We start from the raw sequence: 8,059 nt of genomic DNA on the forward strand, positions 1-8,059 counted from the left end.
GGGCTTAAGGCAGGAGAACAGGAACACAAACAAAAGTCCATCCCTGCTGAAAAAAAAAAAAAATAAATAAAAAAACAGCTGGTTGGCTGGTCTTTGTTACGGAAGCAGACGGACAACTGAGGTAAGTGAAGGTAAACGATATTTATTTACAGCAGAGCCACAGATGAAGGATGACGTGCAGGAATAGGTCAGTATAACAGTTCAGATTTGCAAAGTTCTTGAATGGATATCTACGAGCTGAATGATGTTTGTTTCCTCTGCAGGAACGACGGGAGATGAACTTCAGAACGGATGATACACACACCGTTGGCTGACAGCTGACAGACTTACGACACACACACACCACTGACTGGATGCGGCTGGACTGGACAGACTGGAATAAAGCAGAGATAAAGGTAAGTATATTCAGGTAGGTAGAATGTTGTGAACTCGGAGAGAGCTTCACAATGAGTCAGCTTCGAATGAACAAGCTCGGACAATGAGTGGTGAGTGGTGTGTGCTTTTATGTGTGTGTGTGTGACTGATTGAGTGCAGGTGTGTGTGATTAGAATTCTGGTGACTGTGATCGCTGCGTGTGAGTGGTTGCAGAGCCTGGCCAATCCGTGACAGTCTTGGTGGTTTAAGCTGGTTGTTGCAGCTGCACTCTCAGCCTGACCAGCTAAGACCAGCCTGGCCAGCCAAGGAAGTGTCCAAACCCCCCCCTAAAACCAGCCTACTGACCAGCTATGACCAGCTAACACCAGCCTGGATGACCTGGATGATGTTTTTTTCAGCAGGGATAACCGTGACACTAATTAACCTGTATCTAAATTTTGGACTGTAAATAACATTCACAAAGTTACATAGCTAAGTTACAGTGAAGGTCAGAGAGGTACAGCACAAATAAACAGAATAAAATTTCACAGTTTGCAGAAAATAATGATACAAAAAACCCTGAACAATAGATCAGTCAGAATCTCAGCAGGCTGCACTTTGTCTTATCTCACATCAAAATGCTTCCAGGATTTTACCTCCTAAATATCCAAGCCCTTTCATCTTTTCATTCTTTTATTCCAGCCTGAATTTAATCATGAGGTCATTTTGAGGTTGTACCACTTGCTAATGGCAAATATAAAAAGTATTTATATGTGACAGAAAATTCTTTTTTCTTTTCGCCAAGATCAGAAAATTATGCTACAGCTCTATGTGTCTAAGCATCTAAGTCATGGCTCAAACCCAGGTTAGTGTTGTTGTTTGTTTATATATATTTTTTTTTCAGTTTGTCTATATAAGGCGGATGTGTTACAATTGATTGAATAGTATTAAGTTAGAATAGAAAGTTGAAGCATTACATTTTGACGCCAGTGTAATATAAGTAAAAACTGGTTAGGAAGTTGTCAGTATCTCCACAGTACTTTAGACAGATGGGCTCTGGTGGAGATGTTAACACACACCACATGATGTACAAGTGTGGTCAAGTCAGTTTTGAGACCTGCTTTGATCTCATCTGGGTTTTGCATAGCCATGGAAACAGATCAAACATTTCTACCCCAAACCACTTAAATATCACTAAAACTGATCTCTGGTCAAATCAGAGGAGTGGGAAAACAAGACCTGCAATCTCCTGAGCCCTTACCATTTCACTTTAACTCACTCCGTCTCTTAACATTCACTTGTTCCTACTATTTGCCTTTCATCGTGTCCTTGTGGCTATCTTCACTCTCTCATTTAATTTCTTATCTTCTGCTGGAGGATCTGTCTTTCTTCAACCACATACTGTATCCAACAAGCCTTACTTTAAAGACAAGGCTTCATTTGTGGTTACATATTTTCCACTTTTGTTCCAGTTTACAGCTGTAACTCTGTTCCTAAGCTCTTTTTTTTAATTAAACTTCAGCACAGAATCTTTTAGACTATTAAAGCTAACAACTAAATAAATGCTAAATGAAAATGGTAAGCACTCAGTGGCTTCTCTTTCCACACCTATTTTGCGATTTCTGCACTTTCCATGACTATGGCATACCATAGTGTGCCAATGTGTTTATGCTGTGACAAATAAACCACTAAAACCAAAAACATGATATTTAGCATGAAAACTAGCTAGCTAGTCAATATAAACACTGCCATGCAGCCTCAAATAAAATAAATACAAATTAAAACCACTAATATAATATTTAGTTGGACTATCTACGGTTGACAATTTAAGATTAAGCACATAATTTTACTGTTTGTCCTATTATGTACCTTATTCATGAAGTTTATTTTTAAAATGTCATGAGTGACATCACAGGAATAAATTACATTTTAAAATATATTAAAATAAATACAAAATTATATTTCACAATATTACTGTATTTTTATTGTATTTTTGATCTAATAAATTTAGTCCTGGTGAGCATAAGAGGCTTCTCAAAATAAATAAATAAATAAAAATTAAATCTTATTGACCTTAAATATGTGAACATTGTTTTGAATGGATGAACTTTAAGCCAGCACTAGACGCATGCAGTTACTAGTCATATATTACATGAAATGTCAGCTGACTAACATGTCATGCAGTGTATCTGTTTCCCACCCAACTGTTGACAATAAACGACAGGAACTGATTTCCTGCACAGTTGCTCTGCTAGGCAGCAGGTATGGTGGTCTGAAATGGTGCTGTTTGCCAGAAGCATGAATTTATTAAGGATTACCTGTCTGATATCTGAGATTCTTAGATAACATGACTGAGTGTCTGGTATTATTCAGCTTCATTGTTTACAAGGTTTCAAGCAACCATCTGGCAGAAGAGTCAGTGAGTGCAAATCGTAAGTGACTTAGAGGGTAGGGATATGCACTGAATGTGGGTGGATGGAGTGTGTTACGCATTAGACCAAGTATTCGCCATCTGATTGCTTACCACAGCAGTTTCAGAGATTCATATACCAATACACTAGATCTTAGACTGTCTTATTTGAGTCTGCACTGCAAATCTGTTACATAAACGGTGCACAATTTATTTGAAAAATGGGAGAGAGGATGAGAGAGACTGCAAAAAAATTCTTAGTTCTTCCCCATTATGAAAATTCTATCGTCATTTATTCACTCTCACATCATGTCAAACCTCTAAAACGTTCTTTGGTCCATAGACAGCAAAAGGTGATTGTTTGAATAATGTTCAGACTTCTCTTTTCTACTAAGCAAATCATGATTTATACTATCCATCTCTAATAAGGGCAATATTTAGGGCCAGATTTACTACACAGGGCAAATTAGAATGGGATCGCAATCCCATAACAGCACCATTGGGAGTTCTGTGGATGATCTACTGAAAATGTACAAGTTGAAGAACACAGACACAGACAGATTATTTCCATAATGGCCAACACAATCTACCAAGAGCTATGAAAATTAGCAATTATCGCAACCAGGTCACACACAAATGGGTTAAGACATTCTTAAAATAATGGTGCAAAACTAGTAAATTGACTATCACAAACTTAATCATATTGCATGATTAATTTAAATACTCTCCTTCCATAAATTTTGTGTCTGAAAGGGAAACTACTACAAATGTCTATTCAATAAGGCCAGCCACAAAAATTGCTGTCCACTGTTACAGAGTGAGCAAGACAAGAGGTGTGCGGATCCATATGCAAAGCTTTATTCTTAGACTTGGTCAACAACAGGCAGTGATCAATACCAGCAAACAGATATAAACAGGGCAAGATGAAAGAGTTATCCAAAAACAGGCGTGGGTCAGTCAAACGTAATTCAGAGGGCGAAGCATACAAGTAATCCACAAACAGGCAATAGTCCAGGCGGGGTGCAAACAAAGTCTGAAACGGCAAGACAAAGGAATAATCCAAGACAGGAAATATAGTTCAAGGCAGGCAGAGAACAGACAGGATGAGGTAAACAGGCTAGGCTCAAGACACGAGTGAATCAGGCAATGAACAAGACTAGACTAGACTTAGAAAAACTCGGAATGGCTCCATAATGTTGCTATCATTGACACAGAGATAAGCGCAAACAATACTCTGCCCTGAATAGTGGTTAGGGCCTCATATTTATACTGTGTGTGATTGACTGCAGGTGAGAATGTAATTAGTGAAATTGAACATGCACTGAAAAAAGTTTTTCAAGCAGTACCTCATCCAATTAATAATTTATCTTTCAATTCAGTTGACATTTTTTTGTTTTATTTTTTCAAGTAATATTTTTTTAGTTCAAAACGTTGTTAAATATAAATATTTTTCATTAAGAGCTCAACTAGGACTTTTTTTTTGATGAATGTAAAATATCAAGGTTAAGTTAATTAACTTAAATTAAAAATATGAATTCATCTCCTGACCACATCTCACCCACACTTGGGTGCTGTGAGTCAGTTACTGACGCAATGTGATTGTGTGAGAGTTCAAGGAACTGTGGATGGGAAGGTGGAAATTTTGAACCACACTTGAACCCCGGACCAGCGAGTAAGACTGACATTTTTTCGCCTCTTTCTTTCACTCGAGTTGTTTGTGAGGAGTGTAAATAAGTTTTACTCATATCACAGCCGCAATTTCACCGGAGGAGAGACAATAGTGGAGCTAATATGGTGAGTGCAATAATTTACCACATTTTTTAGACATGGTTATTTTAAAAGAGTACGTTTAAGTTAATTAATTAAGTCAGTTAGTCCTGACTTAAGCTAAGTCCTGTCTGTGAAACCCTGTCTCTATGTTCACACATGGAACTTATACAAGAACAGAACAATTTCCTTGTTTACATCATAAATCACTTTATGCACAAAAAATTTACACTTATGCCTCCTTCACACCAAAACTCCAGTAACTCTGGCAAATTATGCTGGGAAACTAACCTGGTCCAGAGCAGGCTAACTGTCACGCTAAGGTAAGTTCCTATAACACTGATCAATAGGAACACATTGATATTACCACTGACTCTCTCATATACAATTATCTGTCCAAAAATAAAAGTATACAAAAAATGCAACTTAAATAAATCAAATTAATAAAAATATAGGTTACAACCGACTGTATTTAATGTATTGTGCCCAAAATGTAATGAATTTTTTTTCCGATATATGAAAACATTTTAACATAGTTGCTATTAGCCATGCAGACTTTCTCTCAGGTTTTATGACAGCTGTACCTTTATGGTTATTAGTAGGCCATTAAAACATTACAATCTAATATTGCTATTTAAAGCATTAACGCATTGAAAACTAAATAAAAAGTAATAAATAAATACAAAATATATTAAAAGTTAAAATCACTTGAATTAAAAATGACAATAAATAATAGAAAACAGACTACATTTTAACTGGTAGGAGGAATACACATTAACTCATTTGAGCTAGTAATTAGGACTGTATTAGCCAGCTTACATTTGATTTACAGATCTTAAATTGTCGTTTATGAAACCGCTTTAGTCCCGATTGATTTGTTATTTCAAGTCAGGTATTGGACTTTAATCCCTGCTTTTCTTAGCGTCTTTTATGAAACAGCCCCCTGTTCTGACTCCGAGAGCGTCTACTTGTACCACATGACCACTGTATCTGACTGCTGCAGATGAATTTAGTTGTTGATAGTGTTGCCATAGAAACGCACACTTGCTGGTCCAAGAACATGAAAAACTTCAAGTAGAACATGGTGTGAACGCAGCATATGATATGAGTATTTGACAACAGCATTATTTAACTGACTTGATAATGTTTTTGTCGATCTGTTTCTTCCTCTGTTAGGATGCAGCTGACAAGACAGACTCCAGTAAGAATCCTCAGCGTTGATCAAGAAAGTCCACAGCTCAACCCATCTAGAGTGGAAATCATCTTGGATGAAAATTTTGCAATGGATGAACTGACCGATCTCAGGCCTTCTGTGTCCGTTGTTTTCAGACTGATTTATGCCCTGCACCTGGACTAAGTATATGAAAAGCACTTTATATTTTATTTTATGATTTAAAATAAAACAGTTTAATCCAGATTTAATCTTCTGAAGAGACACAATCACTTTATATGAAGAATAGATTTAATTTAAGCTTTTAGATCAATGAACATACATCAAATAGGGCAAACAGAGGCTCAAATGCGCTTGCTTTAACACGTTTTTGAGTAAAAGCAAAGAAAAAAAATCAATTTAAAACAGTCATTGAGGTTTAGAATGATATTAAGGTGAGTAAATTATGACAAAAACTCATTTTTTAGTGAACTATTATTTAAAGATAAAGCAGAGGCATTAGGAAAAAGTACATAGAAAGTTAAAGAAAAATGAATTGTGATAGAGAAATTACCTATTATGCAGACCTATAATCATATTATCAATTATAATAATGAATATAAGCCAACATTTTTATTTAAAGCAATAGTATGCCCCCCCGGTCAGATGTTCTAAAAGCACCACAGATGTTCAGTGTTGACACTTTCAGAAAATCAAATCACATTCAGAAATCAAAGAACTGGTACTTTGAGGTGATTCAGTAAATTGAATAAAATTATTTTGGGTCCTGTCTGTATGAAGTGTTTGATGACAGAACAGATGGATTTTTCCTCATCTACAGCCTCACTGTTTCTCAGCAGGATCATTTTCTCTCTGTATCATGCTTGAGGGTGAGGGGGTGGAAATCTGCACACACACACACACACACACACACACACACACACACACACACACACAACCACGCATACAACAGCAGTAACAGCAGCAGCTTAAAGCATGACTAATCAAGCATGAAGTGGCATGGACGCAATTGAGCAAACCAACAACCAAAACAAATGCTAAACAAACCGTGACTCATACAACAAGCCAAGTTCTGAGTGTGCATTTCTTTGCCTCTGAAAACCTCCTTCATCTTTGACATCCATGGCAAATGATGGCATTAAGATCACAATGAGCTTTTTAAGCATGTATGCTTGATGCTTAAGGAACAACTGAATAGTTTTTCTCATTAACAAATTCACAATAATACAACATTCTGTCGCCACTGACAATTCATAAACACTGCAAAGCATGGAGGTAATAGAGAGGTTGCCCTTGGCTACGCAGACATGTGTAACAAGACCTCGAGCACCAGGGATAATTTCCCATATTTTTTCACATGTGAGTTGTGTGGTCTGTCTTTTAAAATGGTAATTTCAACTGGCAAGATGAAAGAGTTATCCAAAAACAGGCGTGGGTCAGTCAAACGTAATTCAGAGGGCGAAGCATACAAGTAATCCACAAACAGGCAATAGTCCAGGCGGGGTGCAAACAAAGTCTGAAACGGCAAGACAAAGGAATAATCCAAGACAGGAAATATAGTTCAAGGCAGGCAGAGAACAGACAGGATGAGGTAAACAGGCTAGGCTCAAGACACGAGTGAATCAGGCAATGAACAAGACTAGACTAGACTTAGAAAAACTCGGAATGGCTCCATAATGTTGCTATCATTGACACAGAGATAAGCGCAAACAATACTCTGCCCTGAATAGTGGTTAGGGCCTCATATTTATACTGTGTGTGATTGACTGCAGGTGAGAATGTAATTAGTGAAATTGAACATGCACTGAAAAAAGTTTTTCAAGCAGTACCTCATCCAATTAATAATTTATCTTTCAATTCAGTTGACATTTTTTTGTTTTATTTTTTCAAGTAATATTTTTTTAGTTCAAAACGTTGTTAAATATAAATATTTTTCATTAAGAGCTCAACTAGGACTTTTTTTTTTTTGATGAATGTAAAATATCAAGGTTAAGTTAATTAACTTAAATTAAAAATATGAATTCATCTCCTGACCACATCTCACCCACACTTGGGTGCTGTGAGTCAGTTACTGACGCAATGTGATTGTGTGAGAGTTCAAGGAACTGTGGATGGGAAGGTGGAAATTTTGAACCACACTTGAACCCCGGACCAGCGAGTAAGACTGACATTTTTTCGCCTCTTTCTTTCACTCGAGTTGTTTGTGAGGAGTGTAAATAAGTTTTACTCATATCACAGCCGCAATTTCACCGGAGGAGAGACAATAGTGGAGCTAATATGGTGAGTGCAATAATTTACCACATTTTTTAGACATGGTTATTTTAAAAGAGTACGTTTAAGTTAATTAATTAAGTCAG

Source organism: Labeo rohita, chromosome 24 (genome assembly GCF_022985175.1).
Source record: "Labeo rohita strain BAU-BD-2019 chromosome 24, IGBB_LRoh.1.0, whole genome shotgun sequence".
NCBI classification, from domain to species: domain Eukaryota; kingdom Metazoa; phylum Chordata; class Actinopteri; order Cypriniformes; family Cyprinidae; genus Labeo; species Labeo rohita.